This window comes from Pteropus vampyrus, unplaced genomic scaffold (assembly GCF_000151845.1).
Source record: "Pteropus vampyrus isolate Shadow unplaced genomic scaffold, Pvam_2.0 Scaffold19, whole genome shotgun sequence".
Classification (NCBI taxonomy): domain Eukaryota; kingdom Metazoa; phylum Chordata; class Mammalia; order Chiroptera; family Pteropodidae; genus Pteropus; species Pteropus vampyrus.
Window position 1 is genome coordinate 1007869 of NW_011888800.1, and position 18593 is coordinate 1026461.

Genomic DNA, 18593 nt, shown 5'->3' on the forward strand with positions numbered 1-18593 from the left:
ATAGCCCAATATATTCCTGTAGAGTCAGCAATGCGCTCTGAGCTAGAGAAGGGAGGAAGTGCATGTGAGAAGAGGAGGCACAAATCTTTTATTTTTGAATACTGCACCATCAGTCTAGGAAGTGATCTGAATGTTTTCTAACATTCAGGAATCGGAAATGACATAAGGAGCAATCTTGCCTCCTCACGAGACCCATCCCTGTAGCAGGATCAGAGCTAAGGTGTCAGTACTTTTTCTTCCTTGTCTCTGAATTGAAGACGTGCTATGATGGCAAAACTCACTGAAGCAAGGGAAACTGCAGTGGCTGGAAATGTCTTTGTCCCTAAAATACCCCATTGACTTCTAAACAAGGAGATGGCTGAGACGACACCAGTCTGAAGCTCTGAAGACCAAACTTGGCTCCCTGGGCAGAAGTGGTGCCCTGCAGCCTCAGCACTGGCTGGGCTCCCACCACAAAAGCATCTGCTTCATCCAGGTGCGGCCAGCAGGAACTTTCCAAAGGCCCTGACTCCCCTAGATAGATGTAACCGAAACAGCAAAATCCCTGGGAGGAAAAGCAGGGTTAGTTTACAAGAAAGCTGGTCTCAGTGCTCTGGGGGAAAGGAAGAATGGGCTCATGAAAGAAATGGGAGGGAGGCAAGCAAAGGGATAGCTTTGAAAAGAAGAGATATAGGATTCAATAAGAAAAGGTGGTCCTATGGGAAATAATAGCTTTGGTAATTATCTGAGCAGACCAAAAACAAAAAACAAAAAACAAAAAAACCATTAGATGTTCTGTTTGGTGGCTGGAATCCTGGGGCCTGCCTGGCGTTCTGAAGGCTATTGCGACAACTGAGTTGCCTTCTCAATTAAGTCTTTTCATCAGATCACTTGAGAAAAGTTGGCAGTTGCTTTAGTCGAGAAATTTCCCAGATAGATATACTGGGCTGGACCGACACTGGAGACAGTCTAACAAATCTGGGATGAAAGTAAGGACCTGTAGAAGAGAGCAAATGGGAGAAAGGGGAAATATGGTGCTTTTTCAACAAGATCCAGTCACAAGCAGGGTTGAGTGCAGGAGAAACACAATAATAATACTCTATGAAACATACCCTCATCTCTTATTTGGGGTATTAGAATTACTGTTTCCTCTCACCACACTTCTGCAAAACTGTTAAAGCAGGTGCCATCTCATACAGTGGAGGGAAACAAAAGCTCGATTTTTTTAAGTGACTTGTTCAAGGTCATGGTGAACTAAGGCTAGAAATAAGAATTCTTGCCTCTAACTTCAATTTTTTTATTACTTCATTCCACTCCTACTGGATAATCTTGGATTATGGGTACCTTAAAGATAGAACTAATTTAGAAGGGTTTATATGATGTGGAATTATGAGAAATGAGATAAAAAATATTGGTTTCTGAAGACTAGGGACTTCCTGGGCCTACCCAGAGATTGATACAAATCACTCAGGAGGATTCCAAGTCAATCAGAAATGATGGAACCAGTGGCTTCTAAATAGAAAATTCTTTAAGTAGTAAAGCAAAAGTCAAATTATGAAATAAAATTTCCTTCCTAAGAATGAGTGAAAACAAATGATCACAAAAACAAGCAAAAGAGGCAAATAAACACAGATATATTAAGACCCATTTAAATAGAAGTCCTTCGAAAATAATCATCTGAGTACTTTGCTCTCAGAGAAATTCTTCTCACTCTTTCTTCTTCAATATTTTTATCCTTAGATTAACCTTAAGAAACCTGAGAATTATTTTGCCCTCTAAATCAATATTGGAAAAGGAATAGAGAATTGTTAAAAAATGTATTTCCCTTAAGGGTCCTCATTCTGCTTAGCAATCATATTAGCATAAGAAAAAAGATGCAGACATCAGATACAACCTCCTTCAACCGCAGACCTGTTCTTCGTCTTGCTCCAAGTACACTGGGCTACATACAACCCATTCCGAATATTTCCAAGTTCATGGTCACCATCACCTCCTTCCCCTGAAGCTCAGCAGCTTAAAATTCCTCAGGACAACCTTGGTCATGGTCAGTCATTGCCTTAGAGGTATGACCCAATCCCATCCCTAATGCTGATACAGCCTTTCTGATACAAGTTAATTTCTTTGTGAGAAGGGTCTAGCTTCCTTCTCACGTCTACCTGGGGCATCTCCCTGGAAAGGAGGGGATATTGGGTGCCCGGCTACTCTGCTATAGTTCTTTAATAAGATCAGCTCTCTAAAGCCAAGGGAAAAGAGATCGAGAAGCGGGGAAGTGATGTTGGGAGGCTCAGAGTGTGGAAATATTCTGAGTTTTGACATTTTAACCATCAAACCTAATTCAGCAGGAACAGCCCAGCCTAGCTCTCCAACGACATACAACTTGGGTATATGGGCCCTGCATTCTAGCATGCCTTCCATTACCACTCACTGTCACCCTGAGCCACTGTGCCTGAAAGAAGTCACTCGTGTCCACCTCCTCCTCCTGACTCCTTGAGAAATAGCTACCAAAAGCACGACACTGGCATCTCGCAGCTGTTATGTAAATGGACTCTGCTGAGGGAAGAAGCAAACCGTTATCTATAAACCACCAAGTGAAAGTTCACTATCATCCCAAATTGGGAATACATGCTCTGGAAGGATCACATTAGTGCCACAGCTCAAATTCAGGGATTTGTCTTCATCACCCCAGTGGGGAGGAACCCAAGACCATGAGACTGGTCTCTATTCTCAGCCAGTGCCTTCTCGTGTCCCTTGAGAGATGCAAATTTAGATGGAGGACAACTGTGTATAAGGAGGGCTAAATTAGGCATCTATGACCAATCTTTAATTGAAATGAATAGAAAAAACCATCTATTTCACTTGAGTTCTGTTTCAATTAACTTTATGGTGGAGAGGGGTTTGGCAAGGAGAAGGCTGTGGTATTTTTAAAAAAAACAATAAGCTGAGGCTTGGTGGGTTTTCTTTTCTTTTTTTAATGGACAGTATAGTCTAAAGAAAAAAATTGGGGGGAGAAAACATCTTCTGCCTGGCACTCTCAAAGCATGATGTGGTGCCAGCTGCTCCACCAACTGTCTGGAGATAGGGTAATTGTCACTCTTCTCACCGTAACTTCTTGCTTTCGGATCGGTGGCTGGCAGGTTTATCTGCTTCTGAGCAGCCTCAAAGCCACGTCAGTGACACTGGCTACGTCAGCAAGAGCAATCCGAAAGGAGGTTGATGCCACTGCCAGCAGCATGGGAGGGAAAATTTTAGCCTTAAAGAAAATTCTTAGGTCTGTCTGGCTGACTCTCTCATTGATTTAAATGTCTGCCAGTGATTTCAGAAGTCCAGAAGAAAATATGTGGTTTTACACAGCCATTTTAAGGTTTGGGGTACAGGAGCATTTAGTTAACATGATGTGCTTCCCCTTCCAAACCCCTGTGTAGAGAGCCTGCCCTCTACCTAGGAGAGGGTGGGCTTCAAATGTGGGCTTCAAATGAGGATGCAACCAGGATGAACACCACCACCTAGCGAGTGTCTCAAGCCCCACTACACACACCTAATGCAGTAATTCTGGCCCACTTCATGTCATCGATAGTTGTAGCTGCTTTCATTTTTGTCACTATCATAATAAACAGGACACCGTAACCACCAACAGTCTGAATAGGATCCTTGACACAGTGCTATTCTGTGGTCTATTTTTAAAAAGTAGGTTTAAAAGCCTCTGCTCCCTGCAATGGTAGTCCTCTAAAGTTCATGGCTGCAAAGATAGGATTCTATTCCATCATCAAGTATCAACCACCTTCTGGTCCAGAACAACGTTAAGTTGAGGAGGCATTATGTGAAAAACATACAGCCAAAATGCTTTAAAAGATATTGTTTGGGGAAAGAAAGAGACCCTAAGGTAAAGGGAGGTAGGGGAGTTCAAACTGAGATAACTTCTTGAACTCAGGCATATTTAAAGGCAAGAAAATTTCTCTGCTAGCGCAGCCCTGTGATTCATGACTCCTCTAAAAGCAGCAAGATAAAGTCAAAATTTTGTACAGGTCAAACTGTGATTGGTTTCAAAGAAATAATTTTGTTTCATTCATGGATATCAAGGAAGAGGGTTAGAGTTCAGAAAGCAGCAGTTTTCATTTCAGTATATTCTTAAGAATACAATCTCTGGAGTAATGCTCAATGCCAGGCTCTGGTAGGAATCTAATTTAACATTATGTAATGACAACTGATTGTAACTTGCTGGGCAACCATGGCTAAGTCAATTGATTTCCTATGCCTATTTTCTCTATCACCTATTTTTTCATCACCTAGTTTCTCCAAATAAGCCTATTTCTCCCCCATAAACCAAATATTGAAAAATTATGCTACTTCACAGGGTTACACACCTAAAAAATATTTAAGGTGATTACTAGAAGAAAAAGAATCAATTATATAACATTTGGAGTCATTTCCACCATGATTACTTCCAGATCTCCGTCAAAGCCATAACTGATATGTAATACCTCTGCAACACAGGCTCTTAACCTTGGTCCTTGAACCCCACTGGGGGCCATGGATGAGCTTTAAAAGGAGCGCAACCACTCTGATCTCGGGGGCAGGATGCCCAGACACACAAAGTTTAAGAACCACTGCTCTACAGGAAGCCTTGGTTACAGGTGTACCAAAAAACAGTTACACTGTCCAATGAAGAAGAAGAGTCAGGGAAGGTGGCTACAGAAATCAAGAGAAACACAAAGGATGGGGATCTCAAGAAAATCACCAGAATTTTGCTTTGACTTTCTGGGTCATCTATTCAACACTGACACTATCTGTCAGAAGTATATTTCTTCAATCAACCATGCCTAGAAGATCATTAATAATAAGCAGAAGTAACAAGTGATCGAAGAGGGCCCATGCAGGGAGTACTTAAGCTGCCACCCATCCAATACACCTGTCCGAAAGAAAGCGTAGAAATTCTACAGGGCTTTGGGGAGGGAGTATCTTTACAACAAAAGAACTGTAAACAGTGGAGACCACGCAGGAGTTTAGTGTGCGCTCGAAGGGTGAGGACCAGGTCTGGTTCTGCAGATCAGATGGCTAATTCTGTAGTATCAGAAGGATGGCGAGTCTTACCATATCTCCCCAATGAGACTTAAGTCCCATCCCTGCCCCCGAAACCATGTTTGGAAGAGAACTAAAGGGACCTGTAAGGAAGCACTATAAGAAGGAGAAGGAACGGTCCGAAAGATGGACAAGACCTAAATTGTGATCTTCAGAGACTAGGTCAAAAGGAGACACAGAGAAGAGGAGAGGGAGAGAAAGAATTTCATTCTAACTCCGGAGAGCTAAACAGCATGCATAAAAGGATCTAACACTTAGAGAGCAATTTACAGTTTACAAAACATTATGACATTCACTATCTCATTTAATCCTTATCACCCTGAAACGCTGGTTATATTTTCTCCATTTTACACATGAGGAAACTGGGGCTAGGAAGGGCGGATTATGCGATTTGCTCAAGGTCACCTGCTTGAAATCAGAGCTGGGATGCACCCCAAGGCCCCCCACCCATCTTTGTTGTAGTTCACCTTGAAAGGCTTTTCATTAACTCCTAAAAGACAAGGTTGATGTGGCAAAACAGACGTCCCCTTCCTCCCCACCCCGCCCCCGCCACTTCCCCTAAAATCTGGAGCAGAGCAGCGCCCTCCGGTGCCAGGGAGGGGACCTGGGTGACGCGGACCCACAGACCGGGGTTTCCCTGTCCTGCGGGACTTGAAGGAGCCGGCAGCAGAAGCCACTGCTCTTAAAACTCCAGCGGTCAAGGAACGCTCCAGCAGCAGTTGCGGGCTTGGGGCTTAACGTGCGAGGGGCAGCTCTGGATAAATTCCGAGAGATCCCAGGACTGGGACCCAGCGCCTGCTCCGGCTTCTCGCGCTCGGCTCCCCACGCTCACCCCTGCCCCGCCGATTCCTTCTGGCGGTTCCCCAGTGCTCCGCGGTGCCTCCGAGGCAGAGGGCTGAGGTAGAGTGTTGGGGGGTGACAGACGACTGTGGGGTGAGATCTTACACTTTTATCCTACGGGTCAGGGCAACCACGAGCAAGCCCTGGCTGGAACTTTGGGCGTCAAACGTTTCAGATCAAGTAGCAAGTTGCCAGGAGAGCGGTAGAGGTGGAGGCGGAAGTCTGGGGTGGGGATGGCGGTAGGAAAAGGGCGGGCGGGAGAAGGAGCCCCTTCCCACGCAGCCCCTCAAGTCCCCGCAGGTGGGTGGCTGAACCGTCTCTGCAGCCCATGGGTGCGGAGAAGGCGCCCGGCACCGCGGCGCAGCGCAGCCCCTTCTCGCCACGTCCCGCGCTCCTCCCCACCTGCCCGCCGCCTCGCCCCGCCGCGGAGACTCACAGTCCGCAGGAACTGGATCTCGTCCTCGCCGCCTTCTCCCCCTTCGGCCATGGCTCCCGAGGCGTCGGCGCTGCCCCAGCCTCCGGCGCCTCTGCTTCCCTCGGCAGCCGCTCAGCGTGCGCGGCAGCTGCTCCGCTCTCTCTGCTCCTCCTCCTCCTCCTCCTCCTCGGGCTCCTGGCTCAGCCTCAGCAGCGCGGAGCTAATCCTCGACCATATAGGGAGCTGGGCTAACACTCCACTGCACTGCAGAGCGCCAACGCCAACCAAGCAGCCCGCCCACCCCTCTCACCTCTCGCCCCAGCCAAGTGCGCGGCGGCCGCCGGCGTCGCGGAGAGCGTAGCGCCTCGCGCGCGGAGCGAGCTGGTGGGCGCGGGCTGGTGGGCGCCGGGAACCAGGCGGGGGCTAGGGGACCTCTCCTCACAGCACCGCACTGCACGGCGCCGCACACTTAGCCCCGCGGCAACGAGAGGGTGCCCCCTACCCTACTCAGATCCACAAACAAAGGACAGTTGCTTAGCCCGAGCGCAACCCTCTTGCTTTGCCCACTTTCCGTGTGTGTGTGTGTGTGTGTGTCTTGGATTCGAATGCGTGTGTGTGTGTGTGTGTGTGTGTGTGTGTGTGTGTGTGTGTGTGTGTGTGTGTGTGTGTCTTGGATTCGAATGCCCGAGCGCCTTGGAAGGCTGAGAGGGGTGTGCCTGTGGCCTTCTGAAGGCAGCCGGGAGAAACCGTGCAGTGAGGGTGTCTGTCCATTCGTAACGAAGTTTGCAACTCCCTGGACAGCCCTTTCTGCACGTTTCGAGAGCCCCTTCCCCTTCAAAATCCAATCAGTGCATTTCACCAAACCCTTCCATAGTTCCCTCTGTATCTCGGGAAGCTTCTGGCGCTCCCCATTCCATCTCCAATGCGGAGAGGGCACGTGGCATCAGAACACTTTCTCTCTGCCTACCCATCATTTCCTAAACTTATTCTGCATTTTAGAATGTCAGCTCTATGGACTCCAAAAGAGAAAGAGGGGAGAATATACAGTGGAACCCCTTCCACATCTTTGGGCTACTGACATTCCACTCAGCCTTAGGTCATTTTCTGTTGGATTAGTCCTTGCTAAAGCTGAGGGTACAGGGTGCCCCCTTCTGTCTGCTGGCCAGGAAGCTCCAGGGCAAGAGAAGCCTTCAAGAGAAGGAGCATTAGGTAGAGCCCCAGACCTAGGATTTAGAGTAACCCAGAAAATGTATGGGTGACAATTCCAGGCTAATGGTAGCAGAGGACACTAGAAACCTCACCCAATTTTTACACCTTCTCCCTTGGTTCTGCCTTAAGACTTCTTTTCTGAGTTCCAGTCCCACATTTTCTAACTGAACATCAGAAATGTGAAGGAAAATGTTTTTCCTTATATTGTACCCAAACTGCTTCCTTCCAGAGGCTGCTTCTTGGCCCTAGTGCCTCTTCTGAAGCCTGCCTACAATAAATCAAACTGTCTGCACATTGTGGTCCTCCACATAATGGAGGGCACCTGTCATGCTCACCTCCCTGACCCCCATCCAAGTCTTCTATTTTCCTGGCAAAAGATTCCTCTTCCCTTCGCCATCTCCTGTAGCATGGTTTTCAACACCTACATCCTCTTTAAAGGCCTTATAAGTATTCCAGTTTGTCTTCTTCCTCCTAAATTGTAGTACTCTCCCTCCCTTGTTTTGGACAGTCTGTAAATACAGCTTACCATTGGATAAGCTATGGGGCAGCACCAATGACACCTATTATGTTTACATTTAACTAGAATTTCTAAGGTTTGTTTTTTTTTCCTTTCCCATATGAAGCACTAAAGTCAAATCTTCCCCCTTTTGGTTCATGTCCAAGTACTTAAGTATCAGCTTTAAAAAAATATATTTCTCCCTATTATAATTTATTTGATTAGTTTGTCTATACATGATCCTTTAAGATTTTTTTGAATCTAGATTATCCTGTCCAAAGTACTAATTGTCACTATTCTATGATATGACATACCTTTGGCATACCACTAAGACACCTTCTTGGGTTAGCTTTCATACTTTTGTTTGTGATTATTTAATAGGTAAATAACCTATGTAAGTCTATTATTTTGCAGCCCAAATTTCTTCTTGTTCGTGAGGAGGCTACAGATGCCTTTTTCACATACTTTACTGAAATGAAGGTACATGAACTGAGATACCGACCACCTGCTTTACCAGTCAAAAAACTCCACCACAAAGGGAAGCAGGGAAGGAGTGCTATAACACCATTAGCACATCCACTTGGATTCTTGGTGAGCCCTTTAGCGTGCTCAGAAACAGTCTAGGATTTACTTGGGAGCTCAGTCTATAGTTTCTCAGCCTATACTTTCGGCCTGTAGTTTGGAGAAAGTAGAGCATTTACCTCTGTGTGAAATCTTCTTCCATTTTTTATGATTTCTCAAAAATCCACTGATAATGATGCTGTAATCAGGTGCTCAAATTACTTCACTACCTTAGGATTTAATTCATCCAGATCTGTAGATATAACATTGAATGTGACGGCTAAAGTCCTTATCATCAAAATAGTTGAAAGAAAAAGTGAGGAGAAGGGAAACTAGGATAAGACAGGTAAGTAAGTAGATAGATAGATTTCAGACATTGGGCTCTGATCCGTGTTTTGTTATTAGTCATCCCATCAAGTCTGAGAGAGAATAAACTAGGATTAAGTTACTTGTCTAAATTTATATATCTGGTAAGTGGCAGAGATGGTATTCAAACTTGGAAGCCCAATATTTTTCAGTACTTTTTACATTATACCACCTTGCTTCTAGGGCAGCAAAGTGTAAAAACGTCAAATTCAAAACTGTGTTTCTCCCCAAACCAGTTACTTTTTGTAGAGAGCCAGAAGACTTGGACCTGAAGTCTTAGAGAATACAGGAGCTACTATATAGTTTCAGCAGAAAAAAACAAACAAACAAAAAGCCTCCTAGGTTTCTAAACCCCTGGAGAAAGCTATCAGCCATTACTAGGACTTTAGTAAAGTGCCCACACAGCAATAAAATACCTTTGGGATGCTCGAGTTGTTCAGAGCTAGCCCTGAAAATTGGCAGCATTTGAATGTTGGGGCACTGTGCTGCCGATATCAACAGCAGCTGGAAAGCATTTAATAACAACCCTAGGACTGTGGGGCTGAATTCGAATTTTAAAATTTTTATCTTTTCAGTACTGCTGTACCTTTTACATATATAACATTTAGAGGCCTGATAAAATCTGAAACCTGATTATTGAAATAAAATTTGGTATTTATTTTCTCCTCTGACAGATTCTCAGATGAAGTATTGGTCCTGAGGATTTTCTCATAACAAGGCTTCCTATATGTTTTACCAGCAAGATTGATACAGCTTTAAAATACTGATGAAAAATGGCCATAGTCATATAATTCAGTATCTCATTTGCTCTGCTTTATTACTCATGGTGGCCAATTGCCCAAGTAGTATTAATGAGGCCAGGGTTGTGGATTCAATTCCCGGAGGGTTTGTTAGCTTCACTCTATTTGCTGGTCAAAGATCCTGGATCCCTTCACTCTGGACAAGAGCCTGATAAATCTTTGCTGGTCTAGCCATAGGGAAGGGAGACTCACATCTGGTGAATAAGCCCTACCATCCTTGGAGACACAGACGCTAAGAGGCCACACTTGATAAGGATACCCTTCACCAGATTATTGGAGATATATTCCACTCTATACAAGAATGAATCTGTCTTCAATATCCATTTCAGCCTAACCTCCCAACTACAAGAGCCATCCATTTGCTGAAAATGGATTTCTCCAGTTAATTGTGTTCATAGCTTTGGTCTGCCTTGATTAAGGTTCTGCCTAGGGAAAGTATAAAAGGCAATGACAGAATAACTGTAGAGATGAGGGGGCTGACCTCTGCTAGTTGCCATCATTTTGATACATCACCATATATATAAGTACTATCTATATATTGACTGAAGATTTATTTATTTTTCCATTAGCAAAAAAAAAAAGAAAAGAAAAGAAAAAACACTTTTCTGTGCTTTTTCTTCAAGTATTTAAATTATGAAGTTCTTTTACTGGTGATAAAGCAAGAAAGTATTGTCACCAATTGAGCCTGTGGACAGAAATAATTCTTAAAAAGGACACCTGCTTTTAATTTGGTGTCATTTGGAAGGATGGCATACATACTTACAGAATCTTTTTTGATAATGTTAAGAAATGTTCATCATTAGTTTTCAAGATCTTTGCAATAAGCTACTAAGTTGATGGATTCCTTTGGCCCAAAGGTTTAGGAGCCATACCAAAAAGAGCCTTGACTTGAATTCCTTTCTTCATCAGGGAGGGGATAGGTGCGGGAAAATATTTTTATTTTCCTGATAATGTCTGTTTCATCTCTCTCATAAAAGCCAAAACATCACAAACACTTACAGGCAAGGATCCACAGTTAAGGATACCTCTTGCAGCTGAACACATGAGAATGTCTTTTTTTCTGACACCTTAAAACTGGAAGATTACACAATAAGGTCAGTGTTAATATGGCATTCTGGTGAAAGGCTCCCAAAACTAAACCACTCAAAAAGGGGGCTCCCCAAAAGTCCCAGGGGATTTTTGACTGAGTCTTCACAGAGATGGAGGTAAGCTGGGCACACCTGCAGAAATCTGGGCGGCACATCCTCCCACCACGTATCAACCATTGAGCTGATTCATCTTTAAGGCATTTCCAGCTGGAACACATTGTTAAAGTAATAGATTAAGCCACCAACAGCTTTGGAGCTCATTTGCATTTGCCTCCGGGTCAACTTGTTTGACCTCAAACTTGTGCTGTGGCTATTGTGTAGCACAAACTTTGACTTTAGGCAGATGAAGATTTGAGTCCTGAGTAAAACTACAAGTTAAGGATTATATGACCCTAAGCCAGTGATTTAAACTCTCAGAGCCTATTTCATATTCTGGAAAATGGGGATGAAAATATCTACTTCTCTAGGTAATTTTAAGGATTAAATAATTTAATAATTAGAAAATGCTTAAATAATTTAATAATTAGAAAATGCTTAGCAGAATGTCTGTAAAAATGCTCAGTATGAGATCTTGAGGTATCTCTTGCAGCTCTGTCCCCCTCCTTCTCCTTTGTATAGGTTTCCAATGCCTGCCCTTGAGGTCTGTTTGTTCCATCCTCTCTTAAAGTTCTATTCTCATTTGACTTTTTGTGAGATCTTTACACACACGTAAAAAAGACACATTGTGTTTTGATTTCAGGAAACAATTTCCTGCCCCAATAAGCAAAACATTCCGGGCACTTCTAAGCTACGTGAACAGTAATGCTGGCTTTCAGCGTTTGTTTCCTAGGGAGTTTTGGTCTGAGCTGATATTTTATAAGGTATTTTGTTGCTATGGCATGTTGAAATTCTGGCTTCCTCTGGAAGTTGGGGATGTCATCACCTACCCCCTCAGGTTTTCCGTAGGGCTTTATGAGATTGCGATCTAGCGGTTTATGAAACTACACTTAATCAGATAAGCCTCACACTAAAATCAATGCCTTTGATTTCTAATTTCTGCATTTTAATTCTTCCTGCAGTTCAGTGGCACAGATTTATTGAAGCTGCTGCCAGGATCAATTTGCTCTGACCTGCTACAGTTTTAATAGTTCCTGCTGAAATAGGCGGGCACACAGTGGGAAGGAGATGAATGGAGTTTTGTGTCATTTATTTCAGATACCAGGGTAAGACCTACATTTCGGTAGGCAAAAATATAGGTAAATAACTTTATTCTGGCTCTACAGTAATGTTTCTACAGCCCACCCCTGGGTTCAATTTGTTTCTGCAGCCTATTTTGAGCAGATCTTATTTCCAGTATCTTCGAGCTGGTGAAAAGTCCTTTAAAATGATTCAAGGAATTTAACAAAGCAAATCTTTTTTGTCTATAAGGAGGCACATTTTTCTGTTGGCATTCAGAACTCCAATGTCCTGGGATGCGAGCTCCACTTTTGAAATTCCTTCCCAATGTCACTGCTGCTGACAAGTATGGCAGGATGCTCCCAGGCTCTAATAAGAGCTGGAGAGACAGGCAGTGCTGCTGGGTGACTCCTGTTGCTCTCATCTAAGATCCAAAAAAAAAAAAAAAAAGAGATTTTTAAACTCTACCTGCCACATTCAATGTAGAATTGGAGAGGAAATAAGCATTCTAGTCCAGCAGTAGGTCCATAGACCAATAAAAATCTAGAGAAAATTTTCAGCAGTATCATGAAGTTGCCAGCTTTTTTTGTTGCTATTAAGGCACATTAAAAATCCAACTGCTGATGCCTATTGTTTTTTAAAAGGACATTTTAGCATAACAGTAGAAAGAACAAACCTTAGAATTAAAAATAAATAAATCTGACTTTATGAAGAACTCACTACAAAATCTCTCTCTCCCCCTCTCCTTTCCCATCCCCCCCATTCTTCCTTCCTTCCTTCCTTCCTCCCTTCCTTCCTTCCTTCCTTCCTTCCATCCTTCCTTCCTTCCTTCCATCTTTCCTTTGCTACAAAGGAAATTAAAATATCTTCAGAGACCAGCACTGGTTTGAGAATCATTAAAAAGTGAATCTCCTCATTCTAAGATGAGGAAACTGAAGTTCTCTGAGGTGAACTGAATTGAGAGCTGAGACTAGAGCCCAGATCTCCTGGCTCCTTGGCTAGTATTTATTTTCTCTGTCTTCTTTGTAAAGGAATTCAGGGTAATGGCCCAGAGGTATAGCAAGACCCTGGATTGTCTTCTTAATCATCAAAGACGATTATTTTGTCTTCTATAACGTTGTCATGTTAAGTGAATTTGCTATGTTCTAATTCTTTTAAAACAAACAATACATGTGTGGGAATTCTCTAGTGGCTAGCTAGAGCCCTGGTTTCTAAGCGATTATTTACTATTCCTTAAAACTGATAACAGTGATAACAGACAAATCAAATTCAGAAAGTAAATATTGAGGTCAACCTTAAAGATTCCTCAACTAAACACTTATTATACATTAAAACAGTGCGTTGAGGAAGTTTTGGGATTGGTGGAGCCCCTATTTTGGGGGTAGTTCTAGAATAGCCTTTACAAAAGCAAAGAATCGGTTTACTAAATTGCATGACCTACACACCACTTTTCTCATTTTCCATACCCTCCCTCTTCTCAGTTTCTAACTCAATGTTCTTCTAGTCACTGGCCTCGAAAGTTAAGAGACATCCTAAGCAAGACATTTTAATTTTGGTCCTCATTCTCCAACTTGACCCTTGCAGTATTTGGCCCTGTTGATTAGTTACTATTTCTTGGAACTACGCTCCATTCTTGGGGTCCATATCATGGCGCTATTCTGGTTCTCCTTCTGTGTTTCCTTTGATGACTCCTGTTCTTTATCCTGACATCAGAAATAGGCATTCACCAAGATTCCATCCTTGAACTTCCTTTTTTCTCGTAAACTCAAGTCTTATCCTCTTCTTTGACTTCAGCCACAACTACCTCTATGCAGAGATCTTTATTGCCAACTCTTCCAAGTTCCAAACTCACTTTTCTAACTACATGCTGAATGTTTCCACATGAGTGTATCACCACTTCTTCAAACACAACATGATTAAAACAGAATTCATTCCATAAGTAAGGGCCCACCCACTAACTCCTCTTTTCTACACCAACTGGCTTCCCCTCCTCCCAACATCTCTATCTCTATCTCTGATCCCACCATCTTTAGAGGAACAATTAGTAGAATGAAGGCCTTCTTCCTCCAGTGACACTGGCAAGGGAACCAGCAGAAATGAGTCAAGATATGAGGACATGCTATTTCTCCCTGTTGCACTATCCCTGCTCTGGCCACCATAAGAGAGTTCGGTGTGTAAGAAACAAAAGTAATGCTTCCAATAGTTACCTTCAAATCATAGACTAAGGTCATCTAGACTTAAAACATTTCAAAGGAAAGACAAGATTCAGGAGTTAATGAGAGAAAATGAGCCTTGCCAAGGACTTCTGGAGGAAGCTATGATTGTTATTCAATGGGCAGGGTATCTGCCTGGATCAGCAAATTCCAAAGTCTCTTCATTATGGAAACTTATGCTTTGAATCTGGCATCAACACATATTAGCTTTGTGAACTCAGATAAGACACCTAAACTTTCCTTGCCTCAATTTCTTTATTTGCAAACCAAAATAAAATAAAAAAATGTTAATAGGGTGATTAAAGAATACAAGTAGTCAATATATGTAAAGCTTTTAAAAATAGTGATTGGTAATGAATAGATGCTGAGTTAAGGTCTAGTTTTCTAGAAGCAGACTCTGAGACAAAATTTTGGGAGATGATCCCAGGAAATACCTATAAGGAAATGAGACAGGGAAGGGAAAGAAGTCAGTTAGGAGCAAGTTATGGAAACAATTACCACTGTGAAGAAATGAAGCCTAATTTCTATGGGGAACTCTAGGAGTCAGTAGGAACACCCACTTCTGAGTCACCCCCCAGTAGGACAAGAAAGCTGAAATATTTATATACTATCTCCAGACAGTCAGTGGTTAAAGGCTGCTCCTAGGGTTGTGAAATCATTGGCACTACCACCTCCTCTGGCTGCCAGAGAAAGCCCTCAGGCAGCTGAAAACTGAGCTGGCAAGTACCGTACAATGGTGGGGCCCATGGAGATACAGGACGACATTTATCTATTAGCATGCTCAATAAATATGCCACTGTCATCATCACAACTGAAGTCCAAAGGCAAAACAGATAAAAACCAAGCTCTTCTGGCCAAAGCTGGTGGGCATGTGTAGGGGTGATGAGCCCAAGATTTGGCTGGGAATCCAGTTCTTTCATCCCAGGTGACGACATACCTGAGTCATCTCTATAGACTTAGAGATCCCCAGAGCAGTTTGTAGAACACAGTTTGTGGTGTCTAGTTAATCATCGGAGTGATGCAAAGAAGGTAGAAATCCATTTCCTGTTCTCAAGGAACTGTAACTTAGTGTCAGAGATAAAATATAAACATAGTACAGTAAGGTACTCAGCAATGGAAGTGAGAACTTGCCAGTGAGCAGAGCAGAAGTTGTTTGGAGGGGTAAGACTGCTGCTGGCTGCGCCAGTCAGAATGGGCTCCACTGAGTTAATAGGATTAGTTCAGCCCTAGAGAATAATTAGTTTTTGATTACAAAAACAGAGCCAGGGTAGAATTTCCAGGAAGTAAAGCTCTCCTGATCTAGAGTACTAGCTATCAACTTTGAAAGCCTGGGAATTGGGGCTGCTGCTTAACACAGTCTCTCAGTTCTCCCAAAACAGGCAAAGTGCTTTATGCTGGGGTGCTGTCCTTCTCGCTAAACCATTCCCAGAGGCAGATCGAGCTTTCAGTCTCTCTCTGACATTGTACTGATCTTCCATCTTAAACATTATCTCTCATACCATAAGAGCTATCAACAACCCTGTATGTAGGCATTTTTATCACCATTTTATAGATGAGGAGATGGAGAGTAAGGGGTAAGGAATCTCTCTAGAGTTGCACAGCTAAACTTGGATTTGCACCCTAGTGTACCTGATTTCAAAGCCAGACCAAGTAACAATGCTTTAATGCTTCCAGTTCAAGCAAAGAGAAAAAAAAGAACTCTTCGTTCCTTTAAATTTGGGATAGTCAAGTTAGAACCTGCGGATTGATCCGAAGCACTTGTATTTATAGGTTTAGTCTCCTTTAGTATCAACACAGCCATGGGGACTCCTTCTAAGGCTATATCCATCCCAGCAGCTACTACACACTTACAGAAAACAAATTCAGAAGGGTCAAAAAAGAATAGATTGAAATTAATTTGAGTGACAGTTCCTGCCCTTGGTCAACAGATTTATGGCATTCTTGGATCTCTAGGAGTGAAAGAATTCCTTGAGATCTGAGTTCAGCTCCATTTCTGCAAAAATTGCAAGGCTTATTCAGCTAGTACTTAACATTCCAACTGATACTTTTTGACAGTTTATCTTTTAATCAAAGGTACTTCTTACCTTAAGCTTTTTGCTATGTGATGTTAAAGACATCATCATTCAGATATTGGTTCATCCATTCATTTCTAATAAGACAGATTAGAAAAGTAGAGAGGGTAAAATATTATCCTTCATTTATAGATAAGGAAAAGGAGATGACCAATAATGAATGACTCGTTCATTTGGTCTTCCACTTTTGCAGACATCCCCCTCCTCCTGCGCCTGTCAACATTCCCAGAGGAAGAGGTTCTGTGAGATTTTGGAGTAGATCACAGGCAGGGCAGATGCAGGCTCTGCTCGATATTGTATTTAAGCAATAGCTCACCAATCTCTGAGGCCAGAGGTCTTCTCCATTGTTTCTGCAGATAACTCCATGACTGGGCACTGAAAATCCTTGGGTAAAATAGCACCACAAAGAAGGAGATCAAAGATGAAAAGAAAGCGATGGAAGACATTTCCCAAATACTTCAGAAATAGTTTAGAATATTCTGGGCTCAGTGAAGCACTGGGTGCTTGGGGACCACTTGTGTATGTGGACATGCCATTTCAAATTTAGAAGTGCATGAAGCTAGCAGGAGCTTGGGAAGTTAATGTTGACAATTTAAAGCTAACTCCCTCCAGGGCAGTGATTAGTCTTAATTGCCTGGAGGTGACATTGTGTTTCATTGTGTTTCTCTAGAAGTATATACACGGTGATCCTTCCCTAAACTTTTAATGATGATGATGGTAATAATAGTAGTAGTATTTAACAGCAGCAGGCTAACATTTACTATGCATTTATTGTATGTCAGGTACTATCCATTTATATATGTATATGTGTATGTACATGTATGTGTATATACATGTATATACATATACACATATACATATATATTAAATCATTTAGTTCTACAATAACCCTATCAGTGTTATTAATATTGTCTACATTTGAAGATGATTCAGCTAAGGCAAAGAATTCAAGTTACTTGCCTGTGGTCACATAGTTAATAAGTGGCAGGATTTAAATTTAGGCAGTCTGTATTAGTTATCTATTGCCATATAACAAATTACCCCAAAACTTAGTGACTAAATCAATACTTATTATCTCATAGTTTCTGTGGGTAGGGAATCTGAGTGTAGCTTAGCTGGGTCTTCTGAGTCAGGATCTCTCACAGGGCTGCATTCAAGGTGTCAACAAGGGCTGGTCACATCAAGACTTGATTGGGGAAAGATCCACTTCCACCATCTCTCACATGTCTATTGACAGGATTCAGTTCTTTGTGAATTGTTGCACTAAGGGCCTTAGCTTCTCTCTGACTGTTGGCCAAAGGCTGCCTTCAATTCTTCGTCATATGGGCTATTCCATAGGGAATCTTACAACATGACAGTTTGCTTCATTAGAACACATAAGCACAAAGATTCAGAGAGGGAGAGAGAGAGAGCGAGATGGAAGTCACAGTCTTTTGAAACCTAATCTCAGAAGTGATATCCCATCACTCTGCCATATTCTATTCATTAAAAGTGATTCACTAGGTCCAACCCACAGTCAAAGAGAAGGGATAATACAGAAGTCATGAATACCAGAGGACAGGATCACTTTGGGCCACCTTAATGGATGCCTGACTCCCCCAGAGCCTGACTAGAGCCTAAGGCCTTGACCATGTGAGAAGAGAGGCCACACATTTTCCCTATGTTTAAATTCAGAAGAACCAAAACTATCTTAAGGAAGAGTGTAGGGATGGGGAAGTTCTAGCCCAGAGGGCAGCTCCAGCCAGGATCTAAAGTTAATAAGTCTCAGGTCACTTGAGCCTTGAGAATTTTATTTCCCTACCCAGGAAACTCTGATAGCTATATGCCCTGTAGCTCAGAGTAAGGAAAATGAAGAGATGCAAATAATGATTATTTCCCTAGTTCCTACTTTAACGTTAGTGATGAGAGCATTTTAACTCAGAAACAATCACTCTTCCCTCTTCCTCTCTCTTCTAGTTCTTTGTTTTTCCCTCTATAATTTTGTTTGTGTAGAAGTACATCTCTGTAGCAATTTCTCTGCTTTTATTCTGTGTCTCTCCTCCATTCCCCTTCTACCTGACCAGATTTCTCTTCCTATTTTCTTGCTCTGTATTTTTTTTTGTTCTTTATCCTTCTTAGTCCCTAGGTTATTTTAAATTTTAAGTTCTAAAAAGTTTTGGAGGAGGAAGTAGATCAGACAAATTCACAAAAAGATGGTGTGATGGTTTTATATGTCAACTTAACTAGGCGATAGTACTCAGTTATTTCATCAAACACTATTCCAGGTGTTGTTGTGAAGGTATTTCGTAGATTAAGATCTACAATCAGTTGACTTTAGGTAAAG